This window comes from Oncorhynchus mykiss, chromosome 1 (assembly GCF_013265735.2).
Source record: "Oncorhynchus mykiss isolate Arlee chromosome 1, USDA_OmykA_1.1, whole genome shotgun sequence".
NCBI lineage: Eukaryota > Metazoa > Chordata > Actinopteri > Salmoniformes > Salmonidae > Oncorhynchus > Oncorhynchus mykiss.
The window spans coordinates 63581856-63597201 of NC_048565.1; the positions used below are offsets into that span (position 1 = coordinate 63581856).

The 15346-nt window shown below is 42.4% G+C and overlaps 1 protein-coding gene across 2 annotated transcripts in view; it reads left to right on the top strand.

The window, feature by feature from the left end:
- LOC110526778 (heparan sulfate glucosamine 3-O-sulfotransferase 1-like) overlaps positions 1-15346 on the top strand; it is a 33304-nt gene that overhangs the window by 16353 nt on the left and 1605 nt on the right. The window lies entirely within an intron of this gene.

Sequence of the window (15346 nt, forward strand, 5' to 3'; positions counted from 1 at the left end):
TCAAGTATAGTGGTGGCTGTATCATGTTATGGGTATGCTTGTAGTTGCTAAGGACGGGGGGAATTTTTCAGGTCAAAAAATGAAACGGTATGGAGCTAAGCACAGGCAAAATCTGCTTTCCACCAGACACTGGGAGATGTCTGAATTTACCATTCAGCAGAACAATAAGCTGAAACACTAGGCCAAATCTATAGGACACTGGAGTTGCTTACCAAGAAGACTTTGAATGTCCCTGAGTGGCTGAGTTAGTTTTGACTTAAATCTGCTTGAAAATCTATGGCAATACTTGAAAATGTTTTTTAAGCAATGGTCAACAACCAATTTGACCAAATTTTTCAAAAGAATAATGGGCAAATGTTGCACAGCCCAGGTGTGGAAAGCTCTTAGGCTTACCCAGAAAGACTCACATCTGTAATCATGGCCAAAGGTGATTTTATAATAGTCACTCGGGGTTGAATACTTCTACAGTATAATCAAGATAATACTCTTTTTTTAATAGTCTTTTTTTTTTTTTTTTTTTTTGACAAATGTTAGAATTTGCCTTCCAATTTGACATTAGAGTATTTTGTGTAGCTCTTTGACAAATAATGACAAATCCCACATTTGTAACACAGCAAAATGTGTAAAAAGTAAAACGAGTGAATACTTTATATGGTAAAGCATGCATATATTCAAGCTGAGGAAGGGTAGAGGCATATCAGATAAATATATGGCTTTGGGTAGACCGGTCATCCATTTCTGTTTATCATATATCTCCACTGTTTCAGAGTGAGGGATGTTTATTGGCTGCCAGTCAGTGAAGGAAAAAGTACTCCAATTGTCATACTTGAGTACCTTTTTTTTATAGAATATTACTCAAGTCAGTCACTCAGTAAAATACTACATAAGTAAAAGTCTGAAAGTATTTGATTTTAAATATACTAAAGTATAACAAGTAAATGCAGTTGCTCAAATATACTTAAGTATCAATAATTAAAAATTCCTTGCATTAAGCAAACCAGACGGCACAATTTTAGATATTTAAATGTACAGATAGCCAGGGGCACACTCAACACTCAGACATCATTTACAAACAAATAATTTTTTTTTAGTGAGTCCGCCAGATCAGGGGCAGTAGGGAGGACCAGGGATGTTCTCTTGATAAGTGTGTGAATTGGACATTTTTCCTGTCCTGCTAAGCATTCAAAATGTAACGAGCACTTTTGGGTGTCAAGGAAAATGTATGGAATAAAAAGTACATTATTTTCTTTAGGAATGTAAAATATACATACCCCCTCCCCCCCCCCCCCTCCCCCCCAAAAAATAACAACTTCAGTAGAAAATACTTTCAAGTACTACTTAAGTACTTTACACCACTGCTGCCAGGGTATCTAGTCATTTCACAAATACACAAAATGTCAGTACTTGCTAGTGGCAAACTCATTGGAAATACTTGTATGTATTAAAGTGTTGTAGGCTATCCCCATTTGCATTCTAGCATTTGGATGTATCGTGGTCCACAGGGAGCACTCTGATTACAGGCACGCACATGCATGTACACACGCACACAAACACACACACGGAGCTCCAGCCATAAATGCTGCTAGCTACAGATGGCTGTGGGCAGACGGGTGTCTAAATGGGAGATGCTGCTCTCGGCAGTCAAGCCGACTGCAGTTAAATGAACGAAAGAGCGCCACTCCGCCATAGACTTAACCAGAGAGAACACCAGAATAGAGTTAAAACACCACAATTAGTGTCTGCGCTGAGGGCACGTGTGTCTGTACCAGTTAATGGCAGTTTACCGCCAGCACACAATGAATGACTCGGCTGACATGTGGGTGCGGATTAGGTCGTCGCCTTACTCATGCGCTACAGAAATAGCCTAATAGCTGGCGCTCCTCACTTTTCTCCCAGCTCGTGCTGCCAACAGCTCCCCAATTTCAGCCAAAACAAAGATTTTCTTCCTTCGCCCTGCTTGTTGTCATTCAAAAATTAGCATATGGAGTGGAGATGTGGGAAGTCTGTCGTAAGTGGTGCCTTTTATAAATAGAATGAAAAGAGTTATATTTCTGTGTGTGTGTGGTACCATCTTCATCGAGCGAAGGACATCTTGGGATGCTGGTTGTTTTGAAGACTGGGATCAAGTTTTGTTGTTGGAGTGCTTGTGGGTTTGAGTTGAAGCAAAGCTTGCATCAATTATTGGGTTACTCTGAATTACTGCTAGTCTGGCAAGCCAGGTTTCACACAATGTTGAGTGACAAGTTCATTGTCAAGATGGTGCCGACAATGTTGCTTAGCTCCCAGGGAACTTTGCAATCATTGTTTATTTTTGTGTTCTTTTTTTACATTATTTGATCAGAAAGTTTCTAGTACAATTGAATATGACCGACAAGCACTTCTGGACATCAGATCGAAGATTAGTCACCACTTTACGGAGCTGGATCCTTTGTCTGGACTACCCGAAGCAGTTTTTAGTTAACTGACTTGCCTAGTTAAATAAAAGGTTAAGAAGAAAATCTGATTTACAATGACTGCCTAACCTGGATGACGCTGGGCCAATTCTACACCACCCTGTGTGACTCCCAATCACGGCCGGTTGTAATGCAGCCTGGAGTCGAACCAGGGTCTGTAGTGATGCCTCTAGCACTGAGAGCAGTGCCTTAGACCGTTGTGCCACTCGGGAGCCCCAGTTCCATTCATCACGGAAGCCTTTTTTCCAAAACGATACCGCCAAAAAAGAGGAAGGTGAGCTGGAGTTCTTGTCCGATTTTTAAGGAAAAGGGCAAACCACCCTTCGCTCTCTAGTATACTACTTGCTAATGTACAGTCTCTGGACAATAAAACTCTCCTACCAGATCTCCTACCAGAGCGATACGAGGGACTGTGACTTACTCTGCCTTACAGAGACTTTGTTGACAGTGGAGGTGCTTGATCAAGCTAAAAGCAGAAGAGCGTGTTTCATGATAAACAACCCATGGTGTGATTGTAGGAATGTACCAACCCTCAAGAGTTTCTGTTCCCCTGACCTGGAATATTCCGCACAAGCTGACACTATGCTGGCACTCAAGGAATTACACTGGACTTTGAACAAATCAGAAACCGAATATCCTGAGGCCACATTCATTGTAGCCAGGTACTTTAACAAAGAAAATGTAAGAAATTCTCCTGGAATTTCACAAACACATTCTACTATGTCTCAGACACAATATGCATGTGGCAGGGACTTCAGACAATCGTGGACACCGACGCCTCACTCCCAGACAAGCAAAACACTTTTTTTAAATTCCCCCCCCCCCCCCCCCCCCCCCCCCCCCCCCTCTTCGAGGAAAACAACACCGAGCCGCCGACATGGGCCCCACACGGCCCCAAGCCGTGTTCTCTGAGCATGCGCAGACCAGCTGGCTGGAGTGTTTACGGACATTCTCAACCTCTCCCTTTCCCAGTCTGTTGTCGTCCCCGCTTACTTCAAGATGGCCACCTTTGTTCCTGTACCTAAGCAAGCTAACTGAACTAAATGACAATCGCCCTGTAGCACTCTGTCATCATGAAGTGCTTTTGAAAGGCTAGTCAAGGAACACACCCGACGCACTGCGCTGCACACCGCCCTATCTCACATGGACAATAGGAACACCTATATGAGAAATGCTGTTAATCGACTGCAGCGCAGCTTTTAACGCCATAGTGCCCTCCCAAGCTCATCACTAAGTTCAGGGCCTAGTGATAGTAACAGGTCATCAGACTGTTGAACAGCCATCACCAGTCGTCTACCAGGTGATGCACACTCACTCATACAAAACACACACGCAAGCGATCATACGCACACACATACAGGAAATATTTTCATTTCAATACCATATGTTCATGTGCAGGGATAATGGAGAGATGGAGGTAGATTTGCGTTGGAGTGACAGGGAGTGTGTGTAGGGTATACATGGGAGTGCAAATGTTGAAAGGAAAGGTCAATAAAGTTGCAAGATGAACTCGGTCCGTGTAGCTATTTAAAGACTGTATCCCCTCGACATAGCTCATTCTAATACTACTGTACATTGTATTTGAGTTAGTTCATGTTTATTTTTATGCTGGATTCTCGACGTACTGTAGCTCACTCTGATATATCTACTGCTGTACAAATCGGTTGTACTATATCTTGTGCAAATTTCCCCCGTGTACATATGTATAGATTGCATTTTGATTGCTGCTACAGTGCTATTTGGATTGTTAATTGGATCCGTTCCCGCCGTTGTTGGTTTCTGGTGTCTTTTTGTGTTTATTTCACAATTGAATTATTTGTGTACTTGTTTGACTGCATTGTCAGAAGCTAGTGACATAAACATTTCGCTGCACCCGCTGTAAAACTTGATAAACTGTGTATGCGATTAACACACTCCGATTTGGCAAATCGTTTAGCTGCTAAGTGGGTAGAAATGGCCAAATGTTTACATGTTGGCCACCAGGGGGCGCTGTAGGTACAGTATACATGAGTCTGACGCCATTTTGATGAAAGGGCAAGTCTCCTAACAACCCCTCCCGCCCTTGCAAAGAGTGTCTACAAGGAATGTCGCAAGAACCTGGGCTATTGAATAGCTTGTGTACTGTACTCTTTCTCTGGAGCTTAATGATTTTAAAAAACAAACTATATGAGTCTTTTTCATACATTGAAATGAATGTGTCCTTAACATTTTCTCCATAGAGTTCTGTGTAAAGTTTCTCTATTCTGAAACATTCATCATTAGTGGCATACGTCAGTGTAGCAATATCCAGTAAACCACAACAACCGAGGAGTTCAGGGTTATATTTATTAGGAACAAAACGGAAGAAAACAAAACAGGAAGGACAACCTGGGGCCTGTTGCACAAAAGTAGAATTAAGACATCCGGGATAAATGACTCAGCTGAGCTCAATGAAGCCAAAACATGTGCGTCCAGGCTTAATTGGTTGCACAAAGACCAAGCCAGGATGAGCAGACACGGATTCATTAAGCCAGGTGAAACCAATCCTGGATAGGTGCGCGCTCACGGCTCACTCAAATAGACCCCGCCACAGATCACAGATTAACTGATTTACCATGGCAACTAGAGCCGCGTACTTTTCCCCGTCGGAAGCACAAATCCTCATGGAGGCATACGAGGAGGTAAAAGATATAATTAAGAAGAAAGGCAACACCGCCAATGTGATAAAGCAAAGAGAAAAAGCGTGGCAAAGTATTGCAGACCGCCTGAATGCGTAAGTAGTGCACAATTACACACTCACCGCTCCGCTGAAACATCACAATTACAATTCAAATATTTAATTCACATCTCCAAAAATGCAGTTGTACTGTAATTATGAAACGGTTAAATTTTTTATTGAAATGCACTGCAGATATGAGTGAAATTGTGTAAAGTAACTCCATCACACTGTATAAAGCTATGATACATTTTTGGATATTTTTACTGAAAACAAGACAAAAATACCAAGTAATTTTTTTGCAGTGTGACTCCATTAAATGTGTGTGTGTGTGTGTGTGTGTGTGTGTGTGTGTGTGTGTGTGTGTGTGTGTGTGTGTGTGTGTGTGTGTGTGTGTGTGTGTGTGTGTGTGTGTGTATTAAACATGAACGGGCCAAAACGGACATGGCAGCAGGTCAAAATCAAATACAAGAACATTCTGCAGAATGGTATGGTCCCTGACTAATATTTAACAAAGCACAAGCATATATTGTGGGGCCTTCACCAGCCATGGACTGGGACAATCCGGCAATCTTCCCTGATGACGACAGTGGTCGGCTGCTGAGGGACCAATATGTGTTGAATTATTTTAGTTAGTATGTGTGCTTTCAATTTTGGTTAAATATGTCCTGCGGTGGCAGAGGAATTTGGGTTTTTTTGGGTTCGTTTTTTGACGAATTTGGCCTCTTATGATGTTTGTGCGGTATACTGTGTGTAATACAAGGCTGCAGGGAGGCTACTGCATCCATTCATTTGTCTGTTCAGTTGATGTGTATGGATTTGTCCTGCATTTATTTTAGTGTGCAGACATGCAGGGTGTGTTATATACAGACCTTTGAATGTGTATGTATCATTTTGTATAATATGCTTGGATTCTGTGCTTTCCATCTTGTAGAGTCACTGTGACTTCAGTTTCGAAAGGAGCTGATGGTTTACCTGCTTTGTTTTGTCCTTATTCAATAAAGGAACATAATGTTACACATTGTGTTTTTATATTCATATGGAATGTGTATTTGTTTATATGACAGAGTACTAGGGCCACACTGAAGAAAAAGGATAAAGTCATAAATTTATGAGGCTGGTTCTTTCTGCAGAAAAGCTACATATTGTTCTTACAGTTTTGATACTTATGACAATGTGATACTTAATATTCTGGCACATCAGCATGTCTTTGTTTATGAAACCATACTGAAGTACAATTTCACGAAATGCCCCACACCTGTCATTTTAACAACTGTCCTCCTTTAAAACAACTGGTTACAATATTATGACTTGTGTTTTTTTCCCCTCTGTGGCCCTAATATTCTATCATTTTATATATAGCCTTATAGTCTATGGGAAACTGTAAATTATCTAATGATAGCAACATCTAAAAATCATTTTTTATCCAAAATCATTGAAATGAATGATCACAAACGTTTAAATAATAACAGTGGGTCTAGTTATATGTGATAACAATGTATAGTGAGCAGTGAAATAACTATTGGTTTCCATTTGTGGTGACTGCTGACTGACATTAGGGATGAGATTAAATAGATCCTGGAATTTAGCCTGGTCTGGAGCAGGCTAGCTCCACAGAATAAATCTCCATGGTAATTTATACCATAACATATCCTCCTGCCCCCTATCCATCTTTAGTGCAACCGGATTACGGATCAATTGAGCCAGGATCACCAAGATATCCTGGCTTAATCCCTTATCCTAGTTTTGTGCAACAGGCCCCTGGTCATAAATATAATTTCAGTTTTCTGTTACACAAACAAAAGTTTTGCTTCAAGGTCTTAATAAACACAACCCAGTCTTTCTTTCAGGTCTGTTTGCAATAAATTCTTATTTTCAATGACTCCCTAGGAACAATAAGCAGAACGACAGATTTTTACCTTGTCAGCTCGGGGTTTTGATCTTACAACCTTTCGGTTACTAGTCCATTGCTCTAGCTCATACTGTTGCTTAGGGCTTATTCAGACTGGTGGGAGTTGAGAAGAGTCTGTAGACTCTACTTTTTAATTGACATTGTCTTACCTTTGGCCATGGCTTAGCAACTCTACATTCTGGCTGAGGAGCAATATTTCAGTAAATATCACAGTAGTCAGTAAGCATGTTTTTAACTAACTGTTAATCAACTATGTGAGTAACTTCTCATCTAAACCAAAGTACACTTTTGGGGTGGCAGGTAGCCTAGTGGTTAGAGCGTTTGGCCAGTAACCAAAAGGTTGCTAGATCGAATCCCCAAGCTGACAATGTGAAAACCTGTTGTTTTGCCCCTGAACAAGGCAGTTAACCCACTATTCCTAGGCCGTCATTGAAAATAAGAATTTGTTCTTAACGGACTTGTCTAGTTAAAAAAATATTAAACACTCCTGAATATTGCAACAATTCCCCAGCATGTGCAAAAAATTAGAAGTTTTCTTTTCCCATCCGTAAAACTCTAAATTAAGACAATAATAGCACTGTAAATTACAAACGTTCTGGGTTCTAATCACATGGACTACTTTAGCATTTTAGATACATATAAACTTTGCAGCTACTTACTAAGTTTTAACTACTTAACTAGCATGTTAGCTAACCCTTTAACCACTAGCATGCTACCTTGTTTAATTTTTTTAAAATCCTTTTATTTAATTATGCAAGTCAGTTAAGAACAAATTCTTATTTACATTGACGACCTACCCTGGCCAAACCCAGACAATGCTGGGCCAATTGTGCGCCTCCCTATGGGACTCCCAATCACGGCCGGATGTGATACAGCCTGGAATCGAACCAGGGACTGTAGTGACTCCTCTTGCACTGAGATGCAGTGCCTTAGACTGCTGCGCCACTCAGGAGCCCACCTCGGGAGCCCGCCACGACCTTACCCTAACCGTCACCCTAACCTTCAACACCTAGCCTAGCTAACTTTAGCTGCCTAGCGAACCTAGTGTGTTGGTGTGCGTGTATATAATAGAGAGAAGATTTTTATTGTTCTTTCCTAGTATGTCAAGGAACATTAACAAAGAAGTGAGAGCCTCCAACCTCCCTTCCCCAACCATCCAAAATGTCTCCAACCAGGAACCCCCCTCCCCATACCATCCCTTCCACGTGGGCCTGAAAGCAAAGAAGGTATAATTTTTTTTTTTTTTTAAATCGACCTTCTAATTGTTTAGACATGTCTATAGACAAACTGTAAACCAGCCTAGGGTCAAGGACTGCAGTTCTTTCACGATGAAGGCATCGTGTGTGTGTGTTTTTGAAGTTGTAATCAGGCATCTAAGAGGGAGAAAAAGAGAGGGTGTTTGAAATGGAGAAAGCTGACAATTAGTCTTTCTGCTTGTACTGTAGATGAATGGGCACTGGGTTTAAGGTCTTGTAACATCTCACTATGCAGACGACAGTGACGACAGAATGAATGAGATGGGGGGGAGAGCGTAAGAAAGATGGAAGGATGGCTCCATGCCCTGACCTCACTGTGTGTGTGAGCTGCAGTTGGTTTTGATCATTCCATCTCCTCCGCAAGAAGATTGGCGGTGCGTTTTGATTGGGCTTGAGTCTCACCTCCCAACATAATCTATCACCACACTCCGCTGGCGTCCGGTCCGCTTGGCTATTCCTCACCATGGTAACAGGCCCCTGGAGCCTGGCCGAGGGCCATCCGGCACAGTACGACCCAGTGGCCCACAGTGGCCCACAGCTCAGTTAGTGATATGCAGTTTGCGAATGATTTTGTTTTTTTATGAACAACTCTCTATACAGACTAGTGTCATGATTTGTTTTTCTGAATGGCTCATTCATTTTAGTCTTTAGTTTTAGTTTGACCTGCTGGCCTCAATGAATTCTACAGCAGGGTTATTAATATGCGCTCCTCTGGTGACTCCGGAGACGTGCTCCGGCAAACAACGGTTGTATATGCGCACAGGCAAAATAGATGAGGCTGCAGGCAGCATAGAGAAGAAAAATACATGTTTAGAGCTGATAATTGATCACACGGTGCAATTAATATAATGTTATGATGGACACTGTGTAGAGCCAAAACATACACAGCCTCTGCTCAACAAACTCGAACTCAAGAACTAATTGTTTGGGGTGCTGCAGTTCGCCAATAATGTTGTGCAAATAATGTAATCATCCTCACGGCAATCAAGTAATTAATTCCGCCTAGTCGTTCGCAATCTAGTCCAGTTTGCGGCCACAACTACACCTGGTTTAAAATGTACTAAAAAAACTATCTTATTTGTATCCCTAGCAATCAATAAATGTACGTTGTTTTAAAGCACACTTTTACAAGTCTCGGTCACAAACGACAGCTCCAATAAGCCCCTTATGGTGAACGGCATGTGATCGAGAGAATCATGTTTCTTTGTAGTTTTCAGTTCACCGATAGAGGGTCCTGCATGCTCTGGGCGTTACCGACTCAAATGAACGAAATTAGTCTATGTATTTTTTTGTTGTTGACTGAACGAGTCAAAGATCAGTCCGTAAATAGAGACCGTCTTCTCAGCACTAAGTGCAGTGTGTTACAGTGCTTGTGTGCGTGCGTGCGTGCGTGCGTGCGTGCGTGCGTGCGTGTGTGTGTCACAGGCGGCTGGTGGCACCTTAACTGGGGCGAACGGGCTCATAGTAATGGCTGGAACGAAATGAATAGAATGGTATTGAACACATGGATTACATTCACGCAATACCAGCCGATATTCTGAGGTGTGTGTGTGTGTGTGTGTGTGTTATAGGACATCTCTACATACCTACATATCAATAGTAATAGTAACTGAACCAGGCACAAAAATGATACTGTTTTGATTGCACAAAGGGTTTGGTAATCAAGCTCCATAGAATCAATAATTGTTCTGGATGAACAGACCTCTGAGGTGTCATTAAGAAAACTAACTCTGCAGTACAATACCTGCTGCTCACCACATGTTACCGAACGGGGAACCCACTGAATATGAATGAGGGTTTGTTCTGGCTCCTGCCTTAGATATAGCTGGCTGGCTGGTTTGAGTAATTAGTGGGAGCTGGGTTCCTGTGGAGCAGAAAACCTGTTGTTTCTCCCGCTGTGCCTGCTAGGATGATGAATAGTAGGGTAGAACCATGAGCTACGCTGGCTCAGGCTCTCAGTGGTAATGCTATGAGATGATAAGCCACAGTGTCTGCAGCCTCTGACAAACTGTAAAATGAGATCACAGGTCAGTGAATTGTGCCGTATGTGTGTGATAGTTGGGTCATTTGTCATAGGTAGGCGTAGCTAAACGATTGCAGATGTAAAACAAGAAGATGTTTATAGCACATTCTTTTTCAGGGCGAGTACACTAACTTGCCTTAAGAGTTAGTGCCTTCGGAAAGTATTCAGACCCCTTGACTTTTTCCACATTTTGTTACGTTACAGCTTTGAATTAAATTGTAATCTACACACAATACCCCATATTGACAAGGCAAAAACGTTTTTTTTTAAATTAGTTAATTTATCGTAATTAACAGTGAGGTCCTGAGCAGGTTTTCATCAAGGATGTCTCTGTGCTTTGCTCCATTAATCTTTGCCTCGATCCTGACTAGTCTCCCAGTCCCTGCCGCTGAAAAACATCCCCACAGCATGATGCTTCACCGTAGGGATGTTGTCAGGTTTCCTCCAGACGTGACGCTTGGCATTCAGGCCAAAGAGTTCAGTCTTGGTTTCATCAGACCAGAGAATCTTGTTTCTCATGTCCTGAGTGTTTTTAGGTGCCTTTTTGGCAAATTCCAAGCAGGCTGTCATGTGCCTTTTACTGAGGAGTTGCTTCCGTCTGGCCATTCTACCATAAAGGCCTAATTGGTGGAGTGCTGCAGAGCTGGTTGGCCTTCTGGAAGGTTATCCTGTCTCCACAGAGGACCTCTAGAGCTGTCATTGACCATCGGGTTCTTGGTCACCTCCTTGACCAAGGCCCTTCTCCCCTGATTGGTCAGCTTGACCAGGCGGCCAGCTCTAGGAAGAGTCTTAGTGGGTCCAAACTTCTTCCTTTTAAGAATGATGGATGCCACTGTGTTCTTTGGGACCTTCAATGCTGCAGACATTTTTTTGGTACCCTTCCCCAGATTTGTGCCTCGACACAATCCTCTCGGAGCTCAATGGACAATTCTTTCGACCTCATGGCTTGTTTTTTTTTCTCTGACATGCACTGTCAACTGTGGGACCTTTATATAGACAGGTGTGCCTTTCCAAATCCTGTTCAAACAATTGAATATAAATCAGGTGGACTCCAATCAAATTGTAGAAACCTCTCAAAGATGATCAATGGAAACAGGGGGCACCTGACCTCAATTTCAAGTCTCATAGCAAAGGGTCTGAATACATACTGTAAATAAGGTCTTTTTCTTTTTAATGTGCAAAAGTTTCTAAAAACCTGTTTTTTTTTTTCTTTGTCATTATGGTGTATTGTGGATAGATTGCTGAGGAAATTGTGTTATGTAATCCATTTTAGAATAAGGCTGTAACGTAACAATGTGGGAAAAGTCTAGGGGTCTGAGAACTTCCCGAAGGCACTGTATATTTTATCTTAGTTGTTTTACTCAGCCAACTACAACGTGACCTCTTACCTAGTTCGGGACTATAAATCAATGCCAGTTTCTTGTCTGTAACCTGCCAGTACTCCCTTTCTCTCTCCCTCAGCATTCAGTCCAATAGTTTTAGTTAAATGCTCTCCCAGATACTGAACTTGTGTGCCGGGCAGCTGTGTGACGGAAAAAAAGCCATGAAGATATGCATCACGTCTTGAATAAAGCATTTGCGGCCCAGCGGGATGTGAAACAATGGCTCATTCCAGGTGACGGTGTGCTGAGAGGGAGCGAGGGGAATTGGATAAGACAGGAAGCGCGCCTGGCTGTTAGCATTGGACTTGGCAGCTCTCCACTATTGAAACACTGACAGGCAAGCTCGCCTGTCACAGCGCATAAGTGGCTCCCTGCACAGTCGTTTACAGTAGAGCACCTTTTCCTCTACCCACAGTGCTGCAGGGCAGGTCCAGCCCCCAGGGCTGCATTCCCTAACCCCAGTCCCCATACTTAGCCCCTGCCCCAGCGGCCATACCTACTCCTAGTCCCAAACCTCATATCTAGCCACGGCTCTATACATTGCCCAAGCCCTTAGCTACCTAGCCACAGCCCTATAAATTGCCCAAGCGCTTAGCTACCTAGCCACAGCCCTATACATTGCCCAAGCGCTTAGCTACCTAGCCACAGCCCTATACATTGCCCAAGCGCTTAGCTACCTAGCCACAGCCCTATACATTGCCCAAGCGCTTAGCTACCTAGCCACAGCCCTATACATTGCCAAAGCTCTTAGCTACCTAGCCACAGCCCTATACATTGCCCAAGAGCTTAGCTACCTAGCCACAACCCTATACATTGCCCAAGCCCTTAGCTACCTAGCCACAGCCCTATACATTGCCCAAGCCCTTAGCTACCTAGCCACAGCCCTATACATTGCCCAAGCCCTTAGCTACCTAGCCACAGCCCTATACATTGCCCAAGCCCTTAGCTACCTAGCCACAGCCCTATACATTGCCCAAGCCCTTAGCTACCTAGAGAGCTTAATCCAGAGTGAGCTGTGGCTCTTCTTTAACTGACTGCTGGACTGCTGGACTGACCAGCATGGTCTAGCTGGTTATACTAGTTGACCAGCATAGTCAGGCTGGTTTGATCAGCATGGTTTAGATGGTTAGGCTGGCTGACTAGCTGGTCAAGCTAGTGATGCTGGTGACCAGCGTATGCTGGTGACCATGCTGGTCTAGATGGTCTAGCTGGTCTGACCAGCATGGTCTAGCAGGTCAAGGTGGTCTGGCCAGCATGGGCTAGCTGGTGATGCTGGTGACGAGCTTATGCAGGTGATGCTGGTGACCAAGCTGGTCCATGCTAGTCCAGCATGGTCAAGCTGGTCTGCAAAACAATGCCCAGGTAGCCTAGCGGTAAAAAGTGTTGAGCCATTAACCAAAGGTCACTGGTTCGAATCCCTGAGCCGACTAGGTGAAAAATCTACTTGTACCTTTTGAGCAAGTCACTTAACCCTAATTTGTCCTGTAAGTCGCTGTGGATAAGAGCGTCCTGCTAAATGTCTTAAATGTAAATCATTATCATATTTACCAGCATGGTCTATTGCCGTTAGCTTTTTAGAATAGTTTGTTTCAATATATTTTTAGCAGTGGTGTAAAGTACTTAAGTAAAAAATACTTTAAAGTACTACTTAAGTCAGTTTTTGGGGGGGGGGATCTGTACTTTACTATTTATATTTTTGAGAACTTTAACTTTTACTCCACCACATTCCTGACGAAAATAATGTGCTTTTTTACTTCTTACAATTTCCCTGACACCCAAAAGTGCTCGTTACATTTTGAATGCTTAGCAGGACAGGAAAAATGTCCAATTCACACACTTATCAAGAGAACATCCCTGGTCCTCCCTGCTACCTCTGATCTGGCAGACTCACTAAACACAAATGCTTCGTTTGTAAATGATGTCTGGGTGTTGATCCTGGCTATCCGTAAATAAATAAAAAACAGAAAAATGTGTTGTCTGGTTTGCTTAATATAAGACATATTAAAATTATTTATACTTTTACGTACATTTAAAACCAAATACTTTTACTCAAGTAGTATTTTACTGGGTGACTTTTACTTGAGTCTTTCTTTTAAGGTGTCTTACTTGTACTCAAGTATGAAAATTTGGTACTTTTCCACCTTTTTTTTTGCGTATACATTGAATTAATTCAATCTTATTCTACACAAACATGATTAACATATAGATTTTTCTAAACTAATCCAATCTGTTAGTTGGACGTATTGCAACCATTGCTGAAATGGTTGTTCCTGTTTTTAGATGGTTTAGGTATTTATAAATCTTTCTAAGCCTGGCTGTCATTCTGAATGCAGATTGTGGGTGAATACACGTTCCAATTCTTGGATATCCCCACTTTGACTGGATCCCAATAGGAATAAAACATAACTTTGCAAGCTGAATTGATGCTAGTTTTGCTGGTGACCAGCATGATTGGTATGCTTGTGATCAGCTTAGTTACCGGTGTCCAAAACACAGCGACGGCTGGTCACCAATGTCCTTATCTCGGTTAATTAACACAGAACGAAAGTATGATTTTAAGTTCTGGGTCCATACGTGTTGAGAAGAACTAGAATGAGGATCTGAACCGGAAGGAAGAGCTCCGTCCTCTCTCTTTGTTCGTTACGGACAAGTCTATGGGACAAATGTTCCCTCCCGTTCCGATATTCGAAAGATGCTAACACCTACGAAAGTGTGATTTTTATTTATTTATTTATTTGTTTGTTTTTATTTTTGTCCAAATAACCAGTGGTGAAAAAAAACTAACATGGGAACTAATACTACTGGATCTCACGCATCACGTATCGTGACAGATCTATGGTACCATTTATGTTTACGTAGTCTTTCCACGAGAGACTACCAGTGTCCATAACGCGGTGGCGGCTGGTCACCAGCATGACCAGCCTATGCTGGGTTTTTTTTTTTCAGCAGGGAAGCCTATTTTCAGCCGGATAATGATTCTGGGAGTTTATTTAGAGAGCCTTACCATGACCTTTTGCTGGTATTTGATGTTTATGCAACAGAGCAGTTATTTTGACTTGCATGGGGGAATCGACCTCTCCCGTAGTTTGTTTTCCTGATGAAAGCATTTGGGAAGACTTAAGGTCAGGAGGACTCAAATGTTATGGCTGTTCAGAGTCTATCCAGTATTTTTCAATCCTAGTCCTCCTGTCCTAGTTCTCTTGGTCTTGTTTTTGATCTTGCTTCACATGTATAGAAAATCAGAAGGTACAGTATCCAGAACTAAAAGCTTCTCTTATTTCTACAGTCACACTTTGTCCTTTACACTTACCCCTGCTGTCTTCATTGAAATGTTCCCGGGTGAAGGTTAAGTGTATTGATTTGAGTGAGGATTATGACCCCCGGTAAAACAAAATGAAGTTGTGTGGCCTATGTTTTGGCCCAGAGCCAGACACTTGCGTAGTTCATCCCAGAAATGTGGCTGAGAGAGCTAAATATTTTTCAGCCAGTGAAATTACACCATATAATTAAAACAAGTGACTCCTGATACGGAAAGGAGAGAGGCGAGGGGGAGATGGAAGGAAAACATTTGAAACTGAGTGAGATGAATAATAATAATGAAAAGAGAGGAAACACTTGAGACAGA